Here is a 15,803-nt window from a genome sequence, read left to right on the forward strand (position 1 = left end):
CAAAGGTAATGCATGCTTATTTCAGAAAATAAAATTAAACACAAAAAAGAAAATAAAAATAATTCATAGTTCCAACACTCTGAAGTAACTACAATTAATACTTGGGTATCGACCATCCATTCTCTGACACTTCCATAACACCAAAATGGAAGCAAACAGTTCATATTGCTGGGATCTTAAGAAATACATTCCAGTGCTCACATATGGCTGCCTCTGCTACTCCAGCTATTATGTAGGATGAGATTCAGCAAGCCTTAATTAAACATGTGGTCCCAAAGAAATATTCCTAGCCAAAAAGTGCTCACTTTTACCAAATCTTTATGTTAAGCATTTGGTAACCGGATTTATCTAATTGCAACAATCACAATTTAACTGTCTCCTCTTGATTGTCATCTCATATTCATGGGGACCCCATTTTTAATGGAAATGTCTTACTTTATTTCTCATTCCCTTCATTGGAAACTACAATCTCCCACTTAGCTGCAAAATGATATTAATTATCAGCAGAGATCAAATAATCAAAATTGACCAGGCTTATAGAAATTATTCAATTATTTCACTACTTTTTCATAAGCCTTCGTCCTTAAACTATGCAAACAGGAACTATTATTGTTACTCATTCTTGCTGTCCTTTTTCCATGACCACAGGGAGCCAAATTGCTAATTATTGGATTTGTCTTTGGAAATGTTGCCAGAGTGGAATTGGAAGGAGAAAACAGTCAAGCTTCCTAAGTAGAAGACTGAGCACAAATCCTCTATTAGCTCTAATAATTAAGGCATCTTGTGAAGGGCTTCAATGACAGGATAAACTCATCTGTCCCTAGCACAGGACCCATATCAATTACCGTGGGCATGCAGAGCCTGGCGCACAACAAAGGGAATCAAAATACAGAGGCTGACAGTCCACACAAAGCAGGACTCTGGTCAGAAGCAGCCTCTCTGAGTGTTATCTTTAAGCCAAGTGGTTTTTAATAAGTTTAAATACCCATAGGGGGTTAATTTAAGACTGATTTAAATTTATTTCTGAATTAATGCTTTTAAAATCTGCTTTTATAATTTCTGCTTATCAAGGATTGCCCTTCTGGTATAAAAACTGAGCCAACACTCAGTTATCAAATACTATGAAGGGTTCTGTTAATTAGATAGTTTATCTGTGATGAGTTGTTGACATTGAGTTGATGTGTGTTAAATAATTTTAAAATATTCTGTGGGGCACTAACTTGGTGGCTCGAAGCATTGTTCCTCCATTTTTCAGACCCTGATCTGAGTCCAACTGGAAGCTCTTAGTAAAAATTAATGTGATGTTTATAACCCATTTCTTAAATACAGAATTATTCATATCCCAAAATTATACATATAAGACGATAAATCTTTTCTGGCACTCTTTATTAGGCTGCTCTAGACCATTCTAACTAATTCAGCCCCCTTCACACACTGGTTGGTCTTTAGCTGCTCAGTACAGACTGCCAGGAAATTCATCATTGCTGTTATTAAACAAAATTCTTAGGATTTGCTCTTTTCATAGTATTTCCTTTAAAAGGTTTTTTTGGTGATTTTTCCTCTGGCTTCTCCTTCTACCTCCAAATCAGACAACCCAGGAGAAATCTCAGAAACTGAAATATTTTTCCCCATGCAGGTAAATTAAAGCTCTAGTTGTTAAAGGTTTTTCTGTCTGTCTGTCAATTTTCTTCTCCTAGTTATAGTCTGTGACAGCAGAAGCTAAGAACAGTCCACAGGGAATGGCTTGGAGCCTTAGAACAAGCTGGTATCTTTGTATTTTCTAGATGAAAAAATATTGGACACCAGTCTTTAACATCAGGAAAGCTGTTAATTAATTAACCCATAATTGTTAAAAGCACAAATCATTCTTTATCATCTCTCAAATTTTATTTTAAGCTCTCTTTTAAATATTGATCTTATTTACAATTTATTTATTTAAATTTTTGCTATTTCCTCTAAGCAAAATAGCTTAAACATACATTAATAAGCAAAATAGCTTAGAGAAAATAGAATCCAGAGTCCTAAGCCTTATGATTTTTAAATTTTAATTAATAGCCATAATGTATTTAATCAGTATGTATATTACTTAGAGAATGAGATGATTCTTCCAAGGTAGTGATACTCTCTGCAAGTCACTAAACTCACAGGAACCCTGAGGTCATATCCCCGTGTGGCCTCAGACAAAGTGATTCCCTAGGCCTTGGTTTTTATATGTTTGAACTAAAGAGATTAGAATCTACAAGTATACTTTCCAGTTCTAATATTCTATGATGCTTTCATCAGGGAAACTTAGTGTTCTGAAAAAAGAAAAATAAAGTTCAAGTGAGGAAATACTCAGCAGTTATTCTAAACTGGTTTTGTTCAGATTCTTCAAAGGAAGTTTTGAAGATTATCAACAAAGAAAGGATAACGTTGTGTATCAGGTAGAGGAAAGGACACTGGACAGGAAAAAGTGGAGACCTGGTTCTAGGGACAGATGTGCTGCTAGCAACTTAGTCACCTTTAATAAGTTATGGGATTAAAACTTCTGAGGCTAAAAATAGGACTCTAAACTGAAGAAGTTTGATTTTATAATCTCTTAGTTCCTTTCAGTACAAAAATTCTATGTATCTATAAAATGGCCCAAAAGCCGTACAGGATGATACCTGGAAATGCTCTAACAATTACTGATAATGAATTCTGCTCTTTTCTTCTGATTGGTGAACATTGTTCAAAAACATTCTGTTCCAGACCATCAAATCAGAAGTAAAACTTTCCCCTGAGTCCCCTAAACAAATGCTGCAACTAAGGGTAACTTTCTGAATCTGCAGCATCTTAATTATCATAATGGCAATCCCACTTGCGCCCACCCCTAGAGTTAAGGATTGTACAGAAAGTTGTGCCGTGTATTTTTTTATTCTACTTCTTGATTTCTCCTGTCCACTCTTTTACCCAGAATATAGCTGAAAGAGCGAACGAAAAACAAGACACTAATACAAATATAAATCCTAGCGATACACCTCAGGACCATTAGGGTATGTGAGTTGTTTGCTCTCTTCCTGCCAACTCCTCTAAACATCCCAGGCACTCTATAACACTGAATTTAGCAAAGCAGCTATGTTACCAGCAAGTTTCAGACCCATGCATCCCAGCCTTTTAAAAGAATAAATATTATTATTAATATGTTTCAATTTCTAGTTCAGTTAAGAAATCTGTAAGAAGGAGGTATCACATGGGTGGGGGAATACCAAAATAGAGGTAGTAGAGGGTCGTTTCCAGAATTTAATGATTTACCAAGTCAAAAATGTAAAAGGTGGTAGGAGTGGTAGCACATTTTTCTCCTGAAACATCCAAATACTGAACATTGCTCAAGGTTAAGACTGCCAAGAAAGATGGTACAGTTATCCATTCCAGCTACTCAGTTCTGCTTTTTTTCCGTTTGCCTCCTGGCAACCCAGCTAGAGTTTTTTCCCTTTTCTTTAGGTCATTGACTCTTCCCCTAGTCTGAGACCTCCCTATTTTTGCAAGCCTTACTCAGTGTGAGCAGCATATTCCAAAGCCTGTGCTCTAAATCACAGTGTAGGTATAGAGATTGATTCTGTTCCCTGTGGGTTCATGCTCCTGATATGCTACCTGGGTTAAATCCCTTTAACCAAACCCTCTTACTCTCATACTTTGATTTTCCTTTGATTATCAAAAGAATAATTATCAACATTCTAGTTCACTTAAACATACATTAATGATAATAATCCATTATACTTGGACATGGAACTCATACGTAAAGCTTCCCCTAACAAGTTTCAAAACTTATACTTTAAATTTTTATCCATAGAGTTCTTGCGTTATAGCAAACAACTTATTTCTCCTAGCCTCCTATACAACTACACCATTTTAAAAATGGGAAACTGAGGATAGAATTAAGGGTATTTTCTTAGGTTACATTCCAGGTTTGGAGAATAATTTCTTTGCTCAACATAAATAATTCACTTTAAATCTCCCAAAACTGAACAATTCTCACTGTGACTCTATAAAATAGACACGGCAGCCACCAGGTATGGGAAAATTTCAAAATATTCATGATTTTAACATCAGCCATAACCTAGACTAGGCTGTTGTACCTAAAAACTACCCCCAAAATAGGCTTTCATACTGTTTTTATGTTGAATTCCCAGTGCCTGGTACATAGTATAGAATCAAACGTATGTTGAGCAGACAATGAATGACTGGCAGTCTTAAAGCAGTGGCAAGAAGATGGAAAACAGAGTAAGAGGATAGACTATAAAAATATTCTAAAGATAAACATGAAAGCAGTTGGTAATTGGGTATAGAAAATATGTTGAAGAAGGAGGAACTTAGAGGGAATTTCTGGTTGCTGACTCAGGTGACCAGATGTCATTCAATGAGATAGGAAACATAGTGAAGGGGGAAGTAGGTGAGTGGGTGGGCAGTGAGTTTTATCATGTGCTAATCAAAGAATCTTATGAACATCAAGGGAAATTTATTCACAGTAAGAAGTGTGAAATACAGATTTAAGTTTAATAGAGATTTTTTTTGACTTGGAGGCCATCATTATATAAGTGACAACATGTATTATATCCATAATATATAACAAGTTATATCCATAAATGAAATAGTTTGTGAATAAATATAGAACAGTAGTATATCAATATCCAGCATATTTGTAAATGGTTGGGGAGGTCAATAAACGACGCTAATTTTATTCTTGCTTTCTTCCTTCCTTCCTTTTAGATCCTCACTCAAGGTATGTTGATTGATTTTAGAGAGAAAGAGGAATGGGGGAAGAGAGGAGGAGAGAGGTAGAAACAGCCATACTAGGATTAAACCCACAACTTAGGTACGTACCCTGACCAGGAATCGAACCCACACCCTTTTGGTGTACGAGACAATGCTCTAACCAACTGAGCCACCCAGCCAGGGCTAAATTTTTACTATTTTAAAGACATTAAAAGTAATATAAGCAGCCATGTATATCACTATTTTTTCATAGATGTAGAAGATTTTCTAACCTTAAAAAGTATGGATAACAATCTTAAAATGAAGGACAACATTCCAATTAACCAATTAAAGTATATTTTAAAGACTTGCTACATTGTCCTCTGTCACAAGAAGACTTTATTATTAAATGACAACATTTGGGAAACACTGGTATCAGGAAAAAAAGAAGACCAAGTACAGATGTCCAGAGAATGTTTATCTTTAAGTGTTCATCGGAAAAGAGAAGCTCACACAGGAGACTGATTCTAATGCTGAAGCAGGAAATATAGCTAGAGGAGTGTGGTGTTTTGGAAGTCAAAGGAAGAAAATATTTAAGACTATAATAGACTAAATAGACTAAATAGAGGAGTATGGTATTTTGGAAGTCAAAGACTAAAATATTTAAGACTATAAAATATTGTTGACTATATATTTATATATAGTCAACAGTTTAGATGCCACTAAAAGAGCCAATGGATTTATTGTTAGAGTTTACTGATGTCTTGAGTATGAATAGTTTCATACTAAAAATACATGCTCTGAGGACTTCACCTCAGGGCTAACTCAGGGAATACAATGTTTTGTTATGACTCAGGACATCAGTTCAATAAGCATTTGTTGAGCACTTAGTGTGCCCAAATCAATTTAATAGGTCCCCTGAGAGATTACAATATTAATAATATAGTTCCTGTCCTCAAGAGACTTTTACTTTCAGAAGGGAGATAAGAAATGAACATAAAAATCTATGGAATATCTCCAAAAACGATATACAAATGGCAAACAAGCACATGAAAAAACACTCAACATCGTTAATCATTAGGGAAATGAAAATCAAAAACACAAGATATCACTTTTCATTCACTAGAAGGACTAGAAATAAAATTGGGTGGGGGATAGAGAATAAAAGTGTTGGTGAGAATCTTGAGAAATGGAAGCCCTAAAACAATGTTGGTGGGAACATAAAATGGTACAGCAGCTGCGGGAAACAATTTGACAGTTTCTTAAAACATTAAACAAGAAGTTACTACATGACGCAGCAATTACTCTTCCAAGTAGATACCCAAGAGAATTAAAAATGGGTAGTTGAACAAAAAATTATAGATTAACCTCCATAGCAGCATTGTTCCTAAAAGCCAAAAAGTAGAAACAACCCAAACGACCATCAATGGATAAATTGATTAAAAAAATGTGGTATATTCATACGCTGGAATATTATTCAGCCATAAAAAGTATTGATACAGGCTACAATATGAATGCACCTTAAAAACAGAATATTGGGTGGAAGAATCCAAATAAAAGGCCACAAACAAAATATATGATGATTTTGTTTATGTAAAATACCCAGACTAGGCAAACGCATAGTGACAGAAAGCTTATTAGTGCTTGCCAGGAGCTAAGGGGGTGGGGGAATGGGGAGTGACAGTTTAATGGGTACAGGGAGCTTTTTGTAGAGAGAATTGATAAAAATGTTCTAGAATTTGACAGTGGTGATGGTTGTACAACATTGCAAACGTACTAAAAACTACGGACTCATACACTTGAAAATGGTTTAACGGGTCGATTTTATGTTACGTAAATTTTAACTTTAAAAAAAGCTTATGGAATACAAAATCAGCCACGTGAGCCTAGGAGAATGGCCAATCATTGTGAGGACATAAAGAAAGATGGAGTGACCAGAGCGCTAATGAAAGGGATGATACTTGAGCCGAACCTTAAGGACTGGCTAAAATTTAAAATGTAAAGGTAAACACCAGAGCAAGACTAACAGTAGAGGCAGAGAAAACACTTTCAGCAGGGCAAGAGTGCAGTAAAGTGTAGGTTGTGTTCAGAGCAATTGACAACCCTGTTTGCAGTCACAGGAGAGGTGAAAATAGTGAAAAAAAATTGGGCCCCATGTAACTCCGATAATCAGGTACTGCTCTCTCTTCCTACAGGGCGTATTTCCTCTTGGCAGTAAACAGGAATAGCACATTCTTTGAAGCACGTTTGAAATGCAGGTCTTTAGATGATTTCCACAGCAAATGTCTGAATCTAAAGGTTTTTTTATTTCTCCCCATATTCTTTTTTAAATATTGTGTAGATTTAGGACAAACAAAACAATTAATTATGAAAAGTTCTTGATGCAGTGAAGAAACAAGGGTTTGTCTTCCCACACAGATCCTTCACTGGGTATAAAATTCTTAAACATTGCCCTGAGCAGTGTGGCTCAGTTGGTTGGGCAATGACCCACAAGGCAAAATGTTGTCAATTCAATTCCCCGTCAAGGGCATATGCCTGGGTTGCTGGTTCGGTCCCTCGCCGGGGCATGTATGAAAGGCAAACAATTAATATTTCTCTTTCTCATCAATGTTTCTCTCCCTCTCTTTCTACTTCCCTTACTCTCATTCTAAAAATAAATTTTAAAAAAATTCCTAAACATTGACAAACAATGTGAGCCTCCCTATTGTAGCTTTGTTAGTTACAAAACGCAAAACAGCCGCAAGTTACCAGAGTGACTATTCTCCTTTCTATTATTTCAGAATATAAATAGGCCATGGTAGTTTAACCATCTACTTCATGTCTAAGGCACATCAGAGGACATAGACACCTTAGGTCCCCAAAACTTTGTGACAGGAATATAAAATTTAAGAAATGCAAGTTTATGAGATGCTTAGGATGACAACTTAGCTCCTAGTTAGAAAATATTTCAGCAGTACACATGGCACACCTCAAGTTAAATGTTGCTGGAGAAGGTTTTTAAGCTTAAGCTGGTCTTTCACTCTTGGAGCCCTTGCACAGATCTGTGACACCTGACCCGGCATCCTCATGATCTTCATCATCGTTAGAGTCATTATCACTACACAGCTATGAAAAACCTACATAAGTATAAACTGGTTTGCACTTTGAATTTATATAAACATCTTTATAACCTCTGTGGCAGACAGGCCTAGATGGCTCCTAATGATCATTGCCTTCTGGTATTCACACCTTTATGTAATCTTCTCCCCGGGAGTGCGGACAGGCTCTGTGACAACCTCCTAACCAATGGAATACTGCAAAGGTCACAGGATATACATGATTACATTTTGTGATTACTTACTAGTACAGCATACAACTTGCTGAAGTATCTCTCTGTTGCTGGCTTTAAATAAATAAGTTGCCATGAATCCTATAGCTTCTAGGGAATTTATCCACCCACCAAAACCAAGAAAGCACAGAAATAGATCCTCCCCCATTTGATTCTCCAGGGAGAACCTGGCCCTGTACAACGCCTTGATTATAGCCTCACAAGAAAATAAACAGAGGACCCAGATGAACCTTGTTCAGACTCTCACTCCACAGAAACGGTGAGAGATAATGTGTTGCTTTAAGCTATTAAGTTTGTGGTAATTTGTTATGTAGTAATAGAAAAATAATACAACCTCCAAGAAGTACACTGTTTAAAACAGATAAGGAAAAACATACAGTTATATGAACAACAAAAACATGAATTAAGTAAGTATAGCTGTGAGCTTTTTTACTCTCTCTGCAGGGAAAAAGAAACAGCATGAAATTTGTTATTTTATTACCAATTAGAGAGGTTAGGCTTAGAGATGTCTATAAATTGTCAGTGTTAGAGAGCCCAATAAGAAGACTGTCACATCCTAACATCCAACCAGGTAATTTCAGTAGCGTTAGGAACATTCCTGCACCCCTCAATTCTCCTCAATCCACTAACAAAAATAGGCCTTTTATCATTTTAGCCTAAGACTTTAGGTTCTCAGTATATATGGAAATTATGGATATGGATATTATGGGTATATATGGATAGCCTTGCAAAAAATACATTTTAAACTGTTATCAATTATTTGTATATATTGAGAATAAAATTTCATATGAGTGGGGAACAGCATGAGAATCCTGCTGGCCAGGCCTACTCTATCCTCTCTCTCTGTTTCTACCCTTAACCCAGCAAAGCTTTCTAAGAGCCACAGAAGGCAACACCCCCAGGAATATACCAGGTTTTCAGACCCGGATATTCAGTTATTCACTTCAACACCCAGGGTGTTTTCTGTCCTTTCTCTTCCTCATTGGATAATGTTTCACTGGATAATGTCTCTGCCTTGTTCTCCTAGTTGACACATTGATTGACTACTTTCCAATTTCCCCACATCCAACTAGGGCTCTATTTCACTTTTCTCCTTCCTATCACTAATTCTCATACTCCATGGATACATTTCTAAATAATATCCCCTAGAATTTGCCCTGGCAACAGTGAAGTACCCTTTTAGCCAGCATCTCACCTGAGTGGAGACCCTACAAATAAGATCCAGATATAATAGGTTCATAATGAGAGGAAAAAGGTACTCAGAAATGAGAAGGAAAAATTATGAAAACAATTTAATGAAGAATTTTGCATAACTCTGTGGGGTTGTCATTAGTTATTTACACAAGCAGATATATAGACTCACTGAAACTTGGTCTGATTCCTCTCCACTGTCCAGGCCTCAACAGTAGTATCTGGGAGAAATAACAAGAATAGAAAATTCTCTTTCTCCTTATTTCTTTCAAAATTTATTAAGTAATTTTTATTTGCAAGGCACTTTGCGAAGAACTTTCAGTGATTCTGAAATGAATTAATCATGTCCTTTCTGCTGGGTTATAGAACATAATTTAAACAAATATAGTGCAAGGCAGAAAAAATATGATAGAAGCACAAAATAATAGGTTCTATAAGATTAATCAGGAAAGGTTTGGGGAGGAAAGAGTTAAAGTAGTTGGCCTTCATCCATTTCTTTCTCAATTATCATGGGGATGCTTCCAGAAAAAGAATGAATTGACTCAGTGTAATATTCTTACAAATATGATAACTGAAATTCTGGACAAATAGATTGATTATATAGGATGTGTCTGGTTTAGTTTAGAATTGCTTAAGGTAAACAAGCCTACAATCTATGGATTTGTGATGTATGGTTCTGTGAATATAATGTGATATAAGCTATACAACTCTCTGGCACAAGAAATGGAGATTTTTCTCAACTTAAAGGAGCCCACTGTGTGGGGTAATCCTCATTAGAGACTTCATCTGTAATTCTTGTCTACAAAAACAAGAACAAGAAGTCTTGTGGAATATTCTCTCTCTCTGGCCCGTGTCTTTTCAGTGTTTGTATTCTCAAAAGTAATTCAAAATCTTGATAACGGCTAAGATTTCTGATTCTTGGTGTTCGCTCAATCTCCGTGATGGAGGTAGAATTTTAAGTGAGCTTTAAATGGTATTTAGGATGTTAAAAGGCAGAATGGAGGCAACTGATATTCCAAGCAGGGAAAAAACAGATACAAAGTAGAAAAGTTAGAAAGTAAAAAAAAAGAAAGAAAGAAAGTTCAGGCCATAATACACATCCTAATTTGGCCAGATTATATATCAACGGGAACAATCATGGACAACAGAGCTTGAAAAGGAGGTTGAGGGCTTTGAATTCCATCATGAGTACCTTATACTTAACTCTGCAGTACATGAAGATCAGTTGAAGGTTGTTTATGAAGAGAATTATGGAATCACAGCAGAGCTTTAGGTAGATTTTCCAGCAGCTCTGTGCAGGTTGTTCTGGAGCAGAAAGAAATTACCCAGTCCATTTTATGGAGCATAAAATGGCATAGTACAAAGATCTTCAAGTGAGGTCCGTGAGTACAGGTGGACCTACTGGCACAATCTGAAGTTCTCTTTGAGGGTTCTGTTGTTGTTATTTGCCTGTTTGCTCTCTTTTTCTATTTAAAAAATGGTGTATATTAATTTTTATGACAATTTTTAAATGCAATTCAGGATCAGCTAGATGACCATATTATGACTGATTATTGCTACAAATTTCAGTGCTTAGGCTTTCCTTCTGTTTATCATTGGGTTGGCACTAATTACAATTTAAATTATCATGGACTAATAAGGAAAAATAAAGAGGACTTCAAATGTAAATTTGTACTTACGTCAGGAGAAGGCAAAAGTTTTTACTCATTGCTTTTAAAAAGTGATTGGAGAACTATGTTATCACAAAGTACCTGATAGTACATATTGAACTCCAAGGAATTTGAGTGAATATTTCTTTGCCTTCCCAGACTACTCTCTGTTCCTATAACCTTCATCAAGGGCTTCCTTGCCCTTTTGCTTTTTTGATTGGTTTCAGGAAAGGAGAGTTGATAGAAGGAGGTTGAAGAGTGAGAAGTGTAAAATCAGGGCATTCACTGTGAGGGCTTCGCCTCTGCTGGGTTCCTAAGCGTGGATTACATCCCTCTAACAAAGAGCACAGCTTCTCTAAGTCATTCTTGTTCTTCAATAACGGCAGTCCCACTCTCAAGGCTCTATTCTTCCTTCATTTGCCTCTAGTCTCGTGGTTGATAATGGCTCTTCACTGTTGCTCTACTCAAACCTCTGTAGTTTCTTCTAAGCCTGTCTACACCTTTGTATAAACTGGGTGAGCAAAAGTAGGTTTATAGTTATACAAACAATACACTAATAAATAATAGAAGGCACTCTGTGTTTAATGTACACACAGTGTACACCTACTCTTGCCTACCCCCGTATTTATTGTATTAAACTTTCTTCAAATGCTTCTGAAACAATGCTTTTCATTTTCTGCCATGATCCATCTGATATGATGAATGTCAATGGCTATTACTCTGTTCATATTATATGCGTCAATTTGGTTTCAGCAAAGCAGCCTCATCTGTCACATTAAAACAAATGTGTTTCTCTGAATCTTATTGGTTTTATCGTTTCATTTGTATTTATTAATTTTTTGTTTATAGTTGTATCTGAGCTCCAATCATAAGAAGCTAATACCTTAATTTACATGTGCATATATTTAAGTAAATTAATAAATAAGAATAAGCAACATCAAGGAAGTTCTTGAATTCTTTTCTCCTTCAGGAGAAGGCCGTCTATCATTCAAATTTACGAATCACTAACCTAGCTTATGGCTTCTAGCACAGCTTCCAAAACATCTCTGAAAAGCATCATAAAAGTTGTTAGAGTGTGAAATGGACAATTGATAGTGAATGGATACCGAAAGCTAAAAACTTCATAAAGTCCATTATGACTCCAGAAACCATGGCTGAAAACACCTGCGTATTCTCTCACCCTCATGCGGTTCTAAGAGGGCCTACATGAACCAATAGGGCTTTGTAGGAATGTAAGTCTTGAAACCCTAGACCAAACAACTATACTCCAAAAGTCTCCTTAGTTAAGCTAGTGAAGTAAGTTCATATTATATGCGTCAGTTTGGTTTCAGCAAAGCAGCCTCATCTGTCACATTAAAACAAATGTGTTTGACATACCCCTCTATTCCAAACATATTGCAAGTGTATATGCAAGTGTGTGTATATCAAATATGGTTACATATACAAGGTCTGTCCAGAAAGTATCCATGCATGTAGTATGAAAAATAGAGACATTTATTGAGGAAGATACAAGAAACATTGTACATAGGACAATGATACCTCAGTCCTCTTCAAAGTAGTCATCTTGGGACCTCACACAGTTCTCCCAAATGTCATCAGCTACCCCGTCATATTTTCCTGAATCTCATTGATAGTGTGAAATCTCTTACCTTTCAAAGGTGATTTTAGTTTTGGGAAAAGCCAGGAGTTGCAAGGCACCAGGTCTGGGCTGTAGGGGGCTGAGTCACCTGGGTGATTTGGTGTTTCTCAAAAAACAAAAACAAAACAAAACCTCTGCATGAGATATGATCCATGAGCGGGTGAGTTGTTGTGATGAAGCTGCCAACTACAAGTTGCCTGTAGCTGTGACCTTCTGAATCATCTGAATAGTTTCCATGGAGGAATGTTCAGGCTTAACATAAAATCGGGTACAGATTCATTGCTTTACTCATTTTGAATGCGATGGCCACACAGTGCACATGCTCACTCAATGGCATCTACCACCCCCACTGACTAGTACAGCAAAGTCATCATTGTTCACACATGTGCATTTCATTCCATTCTCCTTGGCTGTCAGGTTACATTGATGTAGCACAAACTGTTCTCATTATGTTAACAATGGTTGGACTTTTTCTGGACAGGCCTCAGACATGTACACACACATACACACGTTATGTGGTATGTGTACATATGTGTATGTTCACCTCTGTGGACCAGAATTCATGGTGGTAAGTAGAGCTGAACACCTGGCTTGCTGGGCATCAGACCAGAAACAGACTAGCAGCAGGCAGTTCAGCGTCAGAATAAAATGCTTCAGATGAAGAAGCAGAATCAGCTTCACAACTTGTAACCACAGGTTGGGAGAAACTCTGCTGATTGCTGCCTAGGCCTAAAGCAGGACTCAGGCCTAGAGAACTGGGAAGAAAGAGAGCAGCTTTATAACAAGAACTGCAACCTGCCCACTGGCATGGTGAATTAACCCTCAATATCTCAAATATCATAATAGGGTAGCAACTTTGAGCCACCACTTTATAACCTGGTTTGGGATTAGAAGCTGGGGCAGGAGGTAGGGTGGCATCAGCTATGTTGCAGAAATAAATGAACCCCAAATATCAATAGACTTAGACAACAACATCTTTTTCCACGTTTACACTACAGTCTAATATGGGTGAGGTGACTCTCCTCGATAGCTGTCCTCCAACAGTAACATGGGAATATGAAATGATTCCATCTAAAATCCCTACCAATTCATTGCTCTTTACACCCATGATAAGATAGAACATATGGCTATCCCACATGTGCCCTTAACTATATTTTGATTAAGAGTGATACATTTTACTTGCACCCACAGCCCAATTGCCAAAACTAGGCACATAACCCCAAGGTAAAGATAAGGCAGGCTGAACAATGCAGGATAGTACATGACCAGGATCCAGGTGGGTGAGCCCTAAAATTTTCTAGAGAAGAGAGTAAGCTGAGAGTGAGAGAACAATTTTTAATTAAAAATAAACTTGGACAGCAATGTTTTCAAACATATAAAAGGAATCTACCAACAAGAAAGATGCCATGAAACAACAATCAGAACATGAATTGCTTCATCAGAAGTTAATTTCATAGAAAAGATTGACAGATATCAGAATAAGTACATTTTGCATGATCACAGAGATCAGTAAATAACTTCCTTTAGAAATTAATTATAAAAACTTAAGAAATTTATATCAAAAATGATCAATTAGTAGAAATATAGCCACTAAAGTAAAAAAACACAATGCGTGGATTAAACTAAATTAGACATAATTAAAGGAAGAATTAGTTATGGTAGGAAAAGAAATGAAGTCAAGAACCAAGTGAGGTGGCAGAGTAGATGGAAGCTACACTAACCTCCTCCCAGGACCAAACTGGAATTACAGCTAAATTAAAGAAAAATCATCCTGAATACCCAGCTGAACACCAGCTGGAGAGAAGCCTGGTAACTGAAGACAAATGGAAGAAACCATTTCTACACAAAGTGACTGGGAGAGAGGGCAGAGGCACAGGAGGGCTGACATGGCTCCCATGAGAGGCAGCTGAAGCTTCAGGGGTATATTTCAGCAGCCGGGGGGTTCCTTCTAAGAAGTATGAGATCTAAACCCCAGGCTGGTCTCCCCAGCCAAGAGCACCAGAACTGGGTCTGATCTTGTTTCCAATATTAGAGTAGTTTTATCTGTTTTCTATCAGTCCAGGTGAATGATTGTATTTTAACTAATCACAGAAGGTATGAATGCTCATAAAATTGTAGAGGTATTATATTTCTGACTTCTGATAGAGAGAACACAGTATCTTGACCCAGTTCTTTCCATGAACAACAAAATTACACACACACACGCACACACTGTCATGCATGCAGAGAATTATAATGGGATTTTTTACCTGGATTACTAGGTTGCTATTGCTCGAGCACATTGTAACAAACTGTATGAGGCATTCCGATTGCTTTATAATAGTGTCTTACTTGAAATTAAATTTGCCATATGCAGGTGGTAAAAGAATCTGATAGATTTCCCTAGTCTGAATTAGCCTATGAGGGGGAAAAAAAAAAGTTCTATGGTTAGGAAAAGTGGGAGATGCTATGCCTGCCATATCATATTGAGCTTTAATTAGTATAATTATTTTGGGTCAGTGGTAACAATCTCAAACTTTGGATATTGGGGTCTTTTTCTCTGGCTGAACTGGTTTGGGTAATAAAAGAATGAAAACCTCAGGGGAATTGATCTGTGGTTTGTGTTTGATGGTGGGATGAAGTAATTGTAATTAATTCATATATATATATATCTTTGTTATAAGCAGAAAATAAGTCAGTTGCTTAGTAATAGTGATTATAAGACAGAGGCAGAGACAAGCAGAAGTATTTTATTGCAAAAGGCTACTCATCACACACAATTGTTACAATAAGATCATTGTTTCATAGAGAAGAAGCTCATTGAATGGAATAAGCTTTGTTGTACGGAACACCTTGTGAAAGGTACTTGGATACAGTGACTAACTTTACACTTTTTTCTATCATATTTAAAACCCAAATCATAAGAAATGGTCAGTTTCTTATAGCTCTCATCTGTTTTACAAGGAAAAATGCAAAAAGTAATAAATTATTGAGTACATCAAAGGAACAGAGAATTCATGCAGTGACAATGTAAAACATATGGAAAATGTGGTTTCAAAGACCATGACTTACAAAAGTTTGAAATTTCTGGACTGATTCCTTGAAGTAGAAAAAAATCTAATTTCAGCAGATTTTCTCAGTAATATGGATTGGAAATGGATTTTTTAAAACCTATAAAATTAATCATTGTTCTCAGAGACATAGATTTGGCCTCCATTCGTTCTTACTATTTAATTTAATACATTCTGAAAACCAAAATCCCTCACCAAGAAGGAAGTGGAAAAATACCAGATTTCTTTTACCA

This window comes from Pteronotus mesoamericanus, unplaced genomic scaffold (assembly GCF_021234165.1).
Source record: "Pteronotus mesoamericanus isolate MK-2021 breed Mesoamerican mustached bat unplaced genomic scaffold, CSHL_Meso_final contig_164, whole genome shotgun sequence".
NCBI lineage: Eukaryota > Metazoa > Chordata > Mammalia > Chiroptera > Mormoopidae > Pteronotus > Pteronotus mesoamericanus.